Raw genomic sequence first — 13,744 nt, 5'->3', positions numbered from 1 at the left:
TAAAGATGCTCTTATTTGCCTGAACAACCAAAGCCTAGTGGGCAGCAGTCCTGGCAGCCTACATCTCCAGACATGGGGGCATATGTACTCTCCCCAGTGTCCATAGTGCCCCCTGCCCTCCAGGGGAGGATGTCCTTCCTGCTGCTCCAGGAGTCAGCAAAGAGGCCTGAGTCTCTGGGTCCATCTGAACACCATCACATAAGTCACTCTGCCTACGATGTGAACAATGCCACTGCTAGATATGGAGCCTTGTTCAGTGTGCATCTTAAACAGCTGTACACAGTGCTGCATGGTTCAAAGCATGGTCTATGGAGGTACACAGGCCTGTGTTTGAGTTACAGCTCGGCTACCTTTTAGCTGCGTGGCCCTGAGAAAGTCAGTGAAGTTCTGTGAGCTTCCGTTTCCCTCATTTTTTGAAATGAGGAGAGTAACAACAGCCTCTTAGTCTTGGTGAAAACTGAATGAGCTAACGCTTAGCAAGTGCTTTGTGTGGAGATTATCATTACTGTAAATGCTTAGTATGGTGTAGTAGTAGTATTATCATGCAGATTAGATAATAACACCTCCTCCAGGAAGTCTTCCCTGATTCCTCAAGAGGGAAGAGCTCCTGCTCTGTGTGCTCAGAGCATTCTAGGCCCTCCTTCTACTACAGACACCATCAGGTGCAATTGCAGCCTGTTTCCATTTGTCTGCAAGGAAACTGAGGACAGAATCGTCTCTTGTCTGATTATCCAGCTCCTCACAAGCCTGGCACATGCTATGTGCTAGGTGCAGGACCTGAAGGCAATCTTCAAAGGGATGGATTCCACGAAAGATGAAACAAAGAATGTGGGGGAGGGGGAAAGGAAGGGAGGTCCATGTTTAACAAAGGGAAGGAGAATTATAGCATAAGCTGTGTTTCCATCCCCAGCTTTTTAATACTAGGTTTTGGGAACATCTGAGGAAATAGGGCGGATTTTCCCAGTCACAGCCCATCGGCTGATGGTGGTTAGGTCATTGGAGGTCCCTCAGGCAGGCCATACCTCACCCCCCTTTTTGGCCCCTCAACAGACTAATGAAGAAGAGAATCAATTTTTGTAAAGCCTCTGCTTCATGTGCCACGATGTGGCAAGAGTGATTTCAGAGTGTGTCCTGCTGTAACCTCTCCCCACCAAGTCCTGCCTGCATCTCTAGCCACTCATTTCTGACTTTTTGTGACACAGCATGGTGAGATGGGTGGAGAAGAAACAGACCCAAGAGCAAATGGCAACAGCACAGAGGATGACAGATGAAGTGGAGAAAAAGGGGAGGGAGCGTCGGAGGTGTACAAAGGGGAGTTTCGTGGACGCCATGCATTGTGGGAAAATTACACAATGGAGGCGAAGGTCAGCTGGGGAGTACCACCAGCAGTTAGGAATGGGGTCCCCTTTGCCATTCTATGGGGGAAGCAGTTAGAATGGGGATACCTTTTCAGTTACCTTTGGGCTGTTGGACTCTTTCTTTAAATGAGACTCTGAGCAGAGACTGAGCCACATGTGCCCATGGCATTTGTCAGGGTTACACATGACCTTCTTCAACTCTCGTACATCCCGTGACTTAGGTCTGAAGAACTTAAGGCCCAGGAAGCTTCAGCCACTTGCCCAAGGTTACCCAGCTGAAAGCAAATCAGGGGTTCCTGCGAGGTTATGACCCTCAAAGCTGAGATCTTTGAATCCCACTGGTCCTTTGGGCCAACTCCTCTCCTCCAGCTCTGACTCCCAAGGGTAGATAGGCCCTGCCTTGTCTGCTCCCACAGCTTACACACTCTCTGACGGTACCATCCCTTCCATTTGATCCCAAAGGCTGCAACTGTGTGATCCCTGAGCAAAGCTGTGTGCATGATACTTTTGGCTCCCAGCCCAGCCCAGGCATATCTGAGAGGCACTGAATCAGCCAATAGGTGGCCATCAGCTTACAGCAGCTTCTGGCCCGTAGCCTGGGTGGGTTATGCACTGGAAGGACAGGTTAAGCAACATCCCTGGAACCTATTCAGAATGGAGTGAGGTCAGAGCCCTGCACTGGGGAGGGAATAAGTCTTTTTAAAGCCGAGAGTGATTCTGATGTAATGTATACTCCCAGGCGGACCTAGCCTTACACAATGGAAGCATTCCCCAATAGGGTGGGGAGTTATGATTGTCATGATTGAATCACATTGTTGCTTACGTGAACGGTAACCCCTACCATTGTACAGTGCACAACCTACTTAGCTGTACATGGCAGCCCTCAGGGGAAGAACCCCCTTTCGATGTGGCAGCTCTGCTTTTCCTGTTTTATACTGTAAGTTTCCACATACCATTTTGTTTGAAAGACAAGTTCCACTACTAAGAAAAAATGTCTGAAAATCACTGTTCTATGAAGAAATCAAGTAAATAAAAAAACACAATTATTAACCCCAGGAGAAAGGTTTTACAAGAAAGCAAATATAAATCACAGTGATAATGATTTATGTACAATATTTACATAGCTATAATAATGTAAATCTTGAATATTTATTGAAATAAGAGTTATACTGTAGGGGCACCTGGGTGGCTCAGTGGGTTAAAGCCTCTGCCTTCGGCTCAGGTCATGATCCCAGGGTCCTGGGATCAAGCCCCGCATTAGGCTCTCTGCTCTGCAGGGAGCCTGCTTCCTCCTCTCTCTCTGCCTGCCTCTCTGCCTACTTGTGATCTCTGTCATATTAATAAATAAAATATTTTTTTAAAAAAGAGTTATACTATAGCATACTGGGAGCACAGAGGTAGGGAAAGTGTGTGTGTGTGTGTGTGTGTGTGTGTGTAGTAAGAGGGGAGACTGAGCTGGAAGAGAGCCAGATGCTCATTTTCCATAATAGGAAGTCAACATACAATGTCTAAGATTTAAAAATCTAGACATGGTGGTGAAAGCATGTAATTAAGAAATATGGGGATAAGTGCAAAAGGAAACAGCTAAAAGCCAGGAACAGAGCTCCCTTTGGGGGAAATGTATTGAAGTTGGGGGGCAGGTACTGAAGTTACAGGCAGTGGTGTGCTGGTAACTGTTTGCCTGCTTTTCCAGGAAAAAAAATAAATAAAGGCCCTATTTGGAGCATTTGCCAATTTCCGTGGTGTAAATATTCCCACCAGGCTAACTTTGATCTACCAAGGTGATGTCAGCGACAGTAGAGTCAGAAGAGACTCGCAACAGTCCATGGTCATGTGAACTTTCTACCACGGATATAATAGACAGCAGTCACCTGGAGAGCACAGAGAGTAATTAAATAGTTAGGGAGTAACGAATTGTTAACACTCAGTACCTTTGTTTTTGGTGTCATTTATTTAACCGCAAGTTTGCATAACTGAATTTTTAATAATGGCCATGTGTACCAATCAGCTTGCAGAGCTCCTAAAAATGCAGTGAGCGGACTACAGCTCTTCACTTGAACTACAGGCCATTAGCGGCACTAGACCGTTATGAACTCTAGACCATTATTGCTTTGAGAGGTATAAAAATGAAAGAACAAAGAAATAAAATGCAGGTACCAGATGTTCTAAAGGAAGCTTGTTCTGTATTTTTTTTTTTTTTAATGTGAACAATCCTCCCCCCAGACCTGCAAATGTCTCTGTTTTCTGTTCTAAGTTATCTATGGGGGTGTGACTTGAGTCCAAATCCAGATCTGGTTCATAACTGCTACCCAACACCACCTTCTCTCACTCACTCTCCTCCTGATACACACACACCAACACTAACAGCGATCATTAATGTAATCTGATTTAACTCTCATAACAGCTTCATCTTACAGCCGAGGGAGCAGGACAACTGCTGAGTTGTCCCTTGGCAGAAGGTGTCCAAGGAGAAAAGTCAGGGTTTTTCAGTGTTTCATAATTGTTAGGATCACTGTGGAGATGGTCAGTTCCCAGTGTCCCAGTGGTAGGGTGTCAGGAGTCCTGGGGTCTAACCTACCAACTTGGTCCTTGAACCTCAAAGACAGCTTCAACCTCAGCAGAGCTGAGGCAGAGATCCTGCTGCCTGGGGTGGGGTGGGGAAGCCCGTTCCTTGGTGTCTAGAATCCTAGAATCCCGATGGAAATTTTGTGCTTTTGCTGTGGGCCTTATCCTGGAGGCCTCAAAGGACAAATCCGGCCCCCCTTCAGTGAGACAGACCTTCAACTTCAAATGCTGGTCTGCAGCTGTTACATACCTTAAGCCTTCTCAAGGAGGAGACCGAGGCTTAGGGTGGGGGGGTCTGGTCATATCTCAAGTACATCTCATCTCCCAGAAGGCAGAGTTTGTAGAAGTCGGGACACAGCTTCTCTACCTTCTTGCAGGTGCATTTGATCCTAGTGTCTCAAGGACTTTTGAAAGGTTCATAGCCTTTGGCTAATAATTCCACCTTGGGAACTTATCCCAGGGGAATCAACAGAGAAACACAGGAAGACATTCACTGCTGTGTCATTTACAATAGAAAACAGTATAATAAATGTCCAACAAGGGGGCACCACCCAAAATGAATTATAGTACACCGATATTACAGAATATTATGAGGTCACTGAAAATTGTATTTTCAAAGAATATTTAATGACTTGAGAATTGCTCAAGAGCTTATGTTTAGTGAAACAGTCAGAAGCAAGCTATGTACATTAAATGATCGCTATCTATTAAAAAAACACATAGTTTGTGAGAAAATACATCCAGACGTTAAGAGCGGCGATCTCCGGCGAGCTGGGTATTCGTGGTTTCCAATTCTTCTACGATGAACATTTAAAATTTGTGTCACAAAGATAGATGTTATTAAAAAAATACACACATACCCACTCCACAGCTCTGACGGAAAGATGTTCCTCTCTGGCTGTGGTTAAGTAGGTCCTAAAGAAGTGAGGGGTAGGCTGGTGTCCACCAGATTTACATGTTTCAGAAGCTTTGGGCGGGGAACGACATAAATACGTTTGCTCACACAAGTTCTCTACTCCCTTGTTACCCCATGAATGGTTTTGGGGGAAATAACCTCCCTGAAATGGCATAAAATTGTATAATGGACTGCAAGCGTGTTTCAGAGAGTGCGGCATGCATGCGGGCCGCCAAAGCCGGGCCCCCCCAGGAAAGGCTGCCTCTAGGAGCCACGGGTGCTCTGGGCCTCTGTCCAGGCTCTATCTGAACCCAGTGAACTGAGAGAGGGCCAGATATTTTCAAAACAACCTACACTGCAGCTTCAGCTTCTTAGAATTTCCCACCGCTGCAAAGCTGAATTCTGTACACAGAAGCATTTCTTACCTGGGGAGTCTGCTCAGCCCGGGCGGCAGGGACAGACCCTGAGCCAGAGGTAGAGTTGCCAGGCCCCGTTCCAGAAACTCACCTCAGTGGCTGAGTGACCTTGAACTTGGCCCTTGGTCTCTCTGGGCTTCCCAGATTCCCACACCCTGGGTTCTCACCTTTTCTGCTTCTTTGTGGCTGTCCTTTTAACTGTAGGAAGCCAGGCCGGGCTGCTGCCTCTCTGGTACCAGGACAGAATGTGGACAGTCACATTAAATGAGTGATTGGAAAGACGGGGAACGGCCAGACTCACGAAGACAGCAGCAGCGATGGTAACAACAAATCGGTGGACAAGGGCTCACTGATCCCTAAGCCTTGCGCTGAGCAATTAATTTATGTACGTTGTTTTATTTAATTCTTGTAATAACTCTACAAAGCTTCATGAAATGCTTCTATAGCCCTCCAGGGACAATCCATTGTAAGGAGAAGAAGACTGAGCTCCCAGGCTCCCATGCTGAAGGGGAGGAATTGGGAGACAGGAAGCTGAAATTTGCACTTGGGGCCATCCAGGCAGAGGCTCCTCCACTCTGCCACCTCCAGTCCCACATCAGAGGTGAGACGCTTGCTAAAGAGGCAGAAATGTGGTCATCGATCCCAAAGTAGGACGTCAGAAGTTCTCGTGAGTTCCTCAGGACGGGCCGGCCGGTGAGTCTATTGTGAAGCCCCTTGAACTTGCTCTCAGAGAACCCCCTCCCCTCACGCAGTCTCTCCCCTGTCCCTGGTGATTCTCACACCTGGCTACAGTTTAGAATTACCTGGGAAGTTTAAAAAAATCCCAGTGCCCAGGTTGTGCCCCTGTTGATTTCATCGCCATGATTGGGACTGGGGAGCCAGACATCGGTATTTTTTCAGGATTCCCAAGTATTCCAATGGGCAACAGAGTTTGGGAGGTCTGAGGGTGGCATTCCGAGCTTTGGTGGGGCAGCCATTTTTGGCCACCCAGTTATGACACTTGTGCTCCGCGCTGTCCCATGCCTCCCAGACAACCCCATTCGGCTGCTTGCAGTCTTCTCTGCTCTCTCTCCTCCAGATGGAAGGTGACACTAACAGAGAGAGAGTCATCATAAAATGGGAAGCGTAGTCCTTTTCCTCAAGGCCCCTGTGTCCTGGCCCTGGGCCTGAAGGACCTTGCGCCCAGCTCACAGGCCTTGATACTTCACAAAGCACTTCCAGCACGTGTTCTTAATGAGTATTGCCTGGGGAAGGTGTGACTGGACACAGGAGGACACCTGAAATGAAGGCCAGGACGAGTTTGTGCAGGCTCGGAGCCCTGGGCACCACCATGGCCATCTCAGCAGGAATGAAAGGGGCATCCCATGCTCCTAAACATGGTGTGCCCATCACCCAAAGTGCGGCTGCTCCTCAGAGTAGACCCACTTTGCCAGGGACAACCCCCAACACACATGTGCGTGCACAGACAGTTATACACATGTGCATGCACAACCCACGCGGCCGTTTGTGTCCAGGCCTCTGACACTGCTCCCTCCCTCCCTCCCAATCAGAACGCACTGTTCTCATGTCCCATAGTTCAGGGCCCTGATCTCTCCGGCCAGTTAATCCAATACACGGAAACCTTCTTAGGAGGACACTGGGGGGTAACGGGTCAGTCCATTCCCTCACACAGGTCATCTACACGGATACCAAAAGAGCCTTCAGAGAGAGCCTTCTGGGCCCTAGGTACTGTCCTGGGTTTTCAGACTCTCAGGCGGTCTGGGAGGAGATCTAATTTGGATGCTAGAGCTTACAGGGTTGTTCTGCGGGATTCCCGAAGTGGGTCCCCGATTTGTCTGCTTGCCTCTAGCGTCCACTCTATTCAACTCTCTCGCCAATTCATCTTCCATTCTGTCACTTAGAGACCACCTCTTCTGCAGTAACTCCCCCGCTCCGTAAGATTCAATGGATCCCTATTGCTTAGATTTGAAAAGCTAAACTCCTTATTCAGACATCAGAGCCATTGTCATCGCAGCTCGGTCCTGCTTGGACAGAGTCCCTCACCCACTGCTGGTGCCCCACCAAGGCCACACACACTTCCGTGCCCCTGCCTCCAATGCTGCTGCTACCTAGATGACTTTTGTTCCTGGTTCGTCCTTGCCACTGGGCTGTGAACACCACCAGGTCAGTGACTCTGATAAAGGCATGTCTGGGGCCTTGTTCAGGGCCCAGCTCATAGCAAGAACTCAAGCTGGGTGAATGGCTGCCACCCAGATTCCCACCTCTGGGCCTTTGCTCATGCTGTTCCCTCAGCCCGGACTCCCCTTCCCATTCTTGAGACCTAGAAAATACAATCCAAGGACTAGACAAATGCTCTCTCCCATCCCTATGCTGGGAGATAATTCTGGATCCTGTTCTTGTGAACTTGAGAAACTCTACATCTGGGGCAGAGCTTCTGGGGGTAGATTCAGAGTCAAAGGGCAGAGTGTGGGAAAGGGGCCGTGAATGCTCTCAAGTTAGTCATCCGGACAGAGCCGGGCTCATGGCGGGACCTCAGAAAGCCTCCTAACCCCACGGCTTCCTGTTTTGATTTTCCCCCTCATTCTTTTATCTTTGTGTTTTTCAAGATGAAAAGGGTTTGCTGACTTTTCCGGTTAAGATCCCTGGTGTGTTTGTATGGGTGTATGTGTGCATGGGCAGAGGGAGTGGGAAAAGCCTCAGGGGGGTGGGATGGTGGGGGTGGTGGAGAGAGGGTGTTGTTTGGGGAAGAGCAGTGAGGAATCCTTTTTTTTTTTTGGGTGTTTCAGCTCTGGGAGACACACTTCTTCCAGGCTCCAGGAAGAACAGGTGATGGGGCCACCTTTGTCCACGGTCCTAGGCAGTATCCTTTTGCAGACCCCATGAGAAGAGAGTAAGAGGCTCCCTGAGTCTGAGATAGGAAGATGTTGAGTGACTCTGTGTGTGTGTGTGTGTGTGTGTGTGTGTGTGTGTGTGTGTGTGTTGTACTGGGGAGGCAGGCTTTCTGGGACCTCAGAGTTCATGCCTATCTCTGCAGTTTCCTGATAACTGGCCCCTTTTATAAAACTATGCTTAAATACATAAAGAACATAAGAAAACCCCAAACTGACAAATCTGTTGGGATGTCCTGGGGGTTGGTTTGTGCCCTTGGTTGCTATTAATCTACTGCGGGAAATAGAGAGCCAGACAATTGGCGGGCTGTGCTTTGGTGGAGGAAATATGGGAGAGAGGGCAAGTTATGGGAGCCAGAGGAGGGGAAGTCCTGGAGAGTCTGAAATCAGGGAGGTCTTCCTGGAGGAGGTGCTGAAGATCCAAAGGATCGATAGTACACAGCCAGGGGATAGCATGAGGGACGCTTAAGACACAGAGGTCCAGCACCTGCAAAGGCCCGGGTATATTTGGAAAGCCAAGTAAGTGGAGAGAGAAAGACCACAGAGGAAGGCCTAGACCAGATGGTTGAGGAATTTGCTGGTCTTGAGAAGGAGTCTGGACTCTGTCCCACGGCAATGGGAACCTTTGATGGTTCTGCACAAGAGAATGGGCTGCAGAGGGACCCAGGAGTGCCCAGCAATTCCTGCAGAGCAAGAACTATGTTACACATGCTCAGGAAACTGAGGGGCTGGGGGAGGGACTCCCAGCCCAGGGAGCAGGTTTTCCGGTATCCCAGGCCTTAAGTGTGATGGGGAAAAGGGTGTGGGGGAGAGACCGCAGAGGGAAGGATCCCAGGCCCAGCATCCCAGGCCCCCCATCCTTTCCCAATGTCCCACGGTAGGGAAGGGATGGGTGGGCAGAAACCCCTAAACCGTAACCTGTTGGAACCGTGAAGGAATTGGCAAAAATACCAAAGCAAAAACAAAAACAAAAAACAAACAAAATACAAGAGTTTAAAACATACAGAAATACAAAATACAAGACAGCTTCTATGCAAATTGTGGGGAAAGACTTATTTTGTTTTACGATGAATAGAAAGGCAAATTTCTAGTCCAGGCAGAAAATTGAAAGAAAAGGAGGGTGCTCACACACGCTCTCAAGGCAGTCAAGGGGAGCTCAGAGCCCTGGCCTCTACCCCCTGCCAGAGAGCCTTGCTCCCGGAAGGAGGGGAGCCCTGGGGACACGAGCCCTGGGGACATGAGGCCTGGAGCATCATGGGGTCAGCCTCTGGCTGTGCATTCTCTCCCCGTTTCTTGGCCCCAAGCAGGCTTCATCATGTGCGCTCCTCCCAGAGCCCGGTTGGTGCCTCTCCCCAGGGGCCCTGCTATGGAGAGGGCCCTAGTGGAAACCCACCGTGAATGCGAGCATCCTGGGGAGGGACAGAGGCCTGGATGGGCCCGAGGGGGCAACCTAGTCAAGGTCAGGTGCAGCTCTCAGGTCAGCCCTCTGCTTTTTGGCCTGAAGGCCTGGACATCTGATACACAGGGGCCATCTCAACAGAGACTCCCTGGCCCCAGGCCTTCCTGTGTTTTCCAGGGACTACTGCCAAGAATATAAAGATCCCTTGCATTTGCTATCTGAGCCATGGAAGGAGAGAGAAAGGGACAGCCTCTGGCCTGAGGCCCTTGCTGAGACACCCCTGCATGTCTCCTGCAGTGTGAAGGGAAGCAACCTTGGGGTTATGGGTTTTTGTCCAGTCCTCCCCCCACCCCCAGGGTTTGGGGAACACCGCTGAACCTCCCTGTCCCAGTCAGAAGGCCAGTAGCCTGGGGGTTGGAGCACTGGGGTTGATGACAGCTGCTCACTGGCTTTGGCCTGGGGCTAGTTCCCACTTCTGTGGGCCTCAGCCTCTCCTTCAGAACCGTGGAGGCGTGTGGTACACCTGCTGCCCGGGGGCTCCCGTCTCTACGGACAGCATTGCTAATGGCTCCCTGCATCCTGCCTGAGCCCTGCGCCCCGCCCCTTCTTGGTGAATAGCAAGGGGACGTCTGAACGTCTGCCAGGGGGCCATGTGACCCTCTGGAGCCCTGACAGCTGTTCACCAAGCCCCAGAGACACGGGGTTGCTCTCAGCATTCAGAGAGGATGCACCAGGCCTCTGGTAAGTTAGTCCCGGCAAATGCCTTTGCATCTGCCCTTCCGAACCCACTGTGCCCACACCATCCCTGAGGTGCTCCAGCAGCCTTCCAATGAGTCTCCTGGGTGCCTGGCTCCTCTGGAACCCCAGTGTGAGGTTGGCTTTCCATAATTATCCCTTTCATTGTACAGCCTCTCTGGAACCCTCCACAGATATAACCATTTGTAGGAATTTGGGCAGTTGGATATCCAAGTTCCTTTCCTGATTTGGGGGGACCGATGGGATGCAGCTCCTCACCTTCCTTCACGAGAACTGAAGTGGGGCTCCTCCTACCCAGGGTCCTCTGGGGGCCGGGGAGGGATGCCTGACATGGTGTGGCCAATGAAACTTCCCACCCAGGATGGCCAATGACTGATCCAACTTCCTGCTCTGGGCCCTCAGGGGCTGACTTGGTGCTCCCCTGGGATCCAAGTCTGGCCTTTCACTACCCCCAGGCCCTTGAATCCATGAAGGGCCCCCAACCCCTGACTGTTCACTAGGGCCACTGTGACCTCTGTTGCTAGCAACCAGGAATCCTGACTCAGTCACCTGCCTTGTCCCTACCTCCTCGAGCTTATCTGCTTGGCCTTTGGGGGCCCACACCCTGATCCCACCTGCCCTCCCCTAGCCTTACCTACCAGTTTGACTGGTTCTTTTGGGGTCATACTTCTCAGATCTGTCAAGAGACAGACCCTATGTTAAGTGTTATATTTCAGATCTTAATAAAACACAGAAATCTCCTTAAATCCCACAATTTTCTCAGACTGCTTCTCACATCTGGAAGAAACACAGAGCTTCTTTGCCGGATCATGTGTCCTGACCCTTGGTTGGGGAAAATACAGTCCCCAAATCAGGGGTTCCCCACTGGTCTGTGGCTTCCTAACTGCCCATCCCCACATTCCTTGGGACACCCATCCTTAGAAGGACCTGCTCCTTTGGACCCTCTATAAGCCCTAACCATCCTTCAGGAGCCACCCTGACTCCTGCTCCTGCTAAGACATCTTGTCTAACCCCTCCACAACCTGTGATTTCCCTCTTCCATCAGCTTCACAAGGCTGTGCCCCCCATAACCCACCATGGCTGCCATTTTCCGACCCCCTTCCAAGTGTTATTTCAATTATTTATCACAATAACCTTATGAAGCACATATCATCATTATAACCATTTTACAGATGAGAAAACTGAAGCTCAGAGACATTAATTAATACAGTGGCAAGGCTGGGACTCAGGCCTCAGCCTGTGTGACTTCTGAATTAGGATGTAAGTTATATAAGGTGTGGTGCTGGGGCTTGTTCTCTGCTGTAACCTGAAGGCCTGCAGTTGTGCCTGACCGATAGTAGGATCTCAGTAACTTTTTGTTGACTGCCATAAACTGTCTGAGTGAGAATGACACTACAAACTCTGGACCAGATCAGATCCCCTGGATAGTTGCATGGGTTGTGCACTGCACAACTCAAAGGAGCTACCGTTCACAAGGTGCATACTTTTCTGCAGTTCTCTAACCATGATGCTGCCCTGCTTCTTAATTTAGCATTACCTGGTATTATTTGCTTTCTTTCATGGATGTTGGTTGTCTTTCCCAAGAGATTATCAGCCCCTTCATTTTTTTTTTTTTTTTTTTTTTTTAAATACAGGCTCCACACCCAGCATGGAGCCCAACAAAAGCTTGAACTCACAACCCTGAGATCAAGACTTGAGCTGAGATGAAGTGTTGGGTGCTCAATCAACTGAGCCACCCAGGGGCCCCATCAGCACCTTCAACTTAGATGAGATAAGCATGGACGGTTCTTAGCAGAGTATGGGGCCCAATGAAACCTACAAAGTATGAAACATGCTTCTTATGCCCTCTGGCCCTAAGGACAATGTCAGTCTATATTCAGAATCAAATAATCCCCCCAACCACATGCGGCCAGTTGCCCGGGTGCTGCTTTTGTCAGCCGTAGGAGGGCATCACAGGGCACTATTCACACCACCCCCCCAGAGCTGGGCTACTCCTCTGCTTCATCTCTTTGGAATTATCCCTCTGAGAGCCCACCATCCATCCGGAGCATGCAGACACTGCAGGGACCCAATGCCTGGCATCCTCCTGGCCAAGGCTCAGCCCTGGGCTGGCACGTGCACACACGGAAGCTGTGGAACCTGAGGGCAGGGCAGGGGACCTGTCCATCAGGGATATCTTTTTTTTTTTTTTTTAAAGATTTTATTTATTTATTTGACAGAGAGAGATCACAAGTAGGTAGAGAGGCAGGCAGAGAGAGAGGAGGAAGCAGGCTCCCTGCGGAGCAGAGAACCTGATGTGGGGCTCGGATCCCAGGACTCTGGGATCATGACCTGAGCCGAAGGCAGAGGTTTTAACCCACTGAGCCACCCAGGCATCCCCATCAGGGATATCTAAGACGCCAGAGGAGGGGCTGCGCCATCTCAGAGGCAGTGGCCCTGGGACATCAATGGCTTTGAAAGTCTCTTTTAAATGGAAGGTGAGCAGTTCACTTCTTAGATGCCCCACCCCAACCCAAGCCTCCTCTCACCGCGTCTGCTGAGGCCTGGTGGTCCTCGGTGGCGGGGTGGTGGCTGAAGGGGCAAACGGCATGCACTCTGAGCTCCCGGAGCTGGTATCTGGCTCTGGCTTTGCGCACACTGCGTGAGCAAGTCCCTTCCTTCCCTGGACTTCAGTTCCTTTAGGAGACACTAAACGTAATGCCCTTGGCACTGCCCCGGCACCAAATATGCTCCCAGTAAACCTCACTTATCTTTATTTTCTACAAAATAAGGGTCCACATCCCTACCCTGCCCCTGTGTTCTGCACCTGGGACCACAGCCACCCCCATCTCACCGCCCCCATCCTTCAACTGTGCTCAGTGCCTCTGGGCTGAGTCTTCTCCGCCCTTCGCCCATCGGTGAGCTGGTGAGCTCTCCACGGGTGGGGCCGGCGCCTAAGCCCAGTTGCAACCCCAGCCCAGCACAGGCCCTGCACACGTGCTCAGAAGTGTCTGCGGGAATGAGCTGAGACATCGGGGCCTTCCCAGCTCTGACCGGATGTGGTTATAAACTGAACCTCCACCTATGTCCTCCTCCAACACAGACAGGAACCCTCCCTGCGCTTGGCATTGGCCGCCTAGAAAGGAAATCCCCCTTTTGAAGGTGAGCTCCATGACATTCTGTCTGTTTTGGTCATGGCTATAGCCCCAACACCGAGCATAGTGCTGGGAATGGGAGAGACTCTCAGTAAGTTTTTATTGAATGGATGTATGAGTGAGAAGCAGGTGACCTTCTGCAGAAGGTCCATACTCCCCCTTATCTGTACCCAGGGTCTGGGAAGGGACTGGCTGTTACTGTCCAGCGGGGTTGGGCTGCCAGAGGGGGATGGGGCAGCAGACACATCCCCTAGTAGGCCTGCCACCTGGCCTCCAGCCAGATCCATTATCCTCCCAGGGACCTGGGGCTACTCTAATTCTCGAACAATAAGT

At 50.4% G+C, this 13,744-nt stretch overlaps 1 protein-coding gene across 2 annotated transcripts in view; it reads right to left on the bottom strand.

Moving 5' to 3' along the window:
- The window catches only part of CORO2B (coronin 2B), a 127,964-nt gene that overhangs the window by 22,441 nt on the left and 91,779 nt on the right, over window positions 1–13,744 (bottom strand). The gene's annotated exons all lie outside the window — the stretch shown is intronic.

The sequence above is a fragment of the Lutra lutra genome, chromosome 7 (assembly GCF_902655055.1).
Source record: "Lutra lutra chromosome 7, mLutLut1.2, whole genome shotgun sequence".
NCBI classification, from domain to species: Eukaryota; Metazoa; Chordata; class Mammalia; order Carnivora; family Mustelidae; genus Lutra; species Lutra lutra.
Note: the sequence above shows the minus strand (reverse complement) of the source record. Positions and strands in the feature narration are given on the sequence as shown.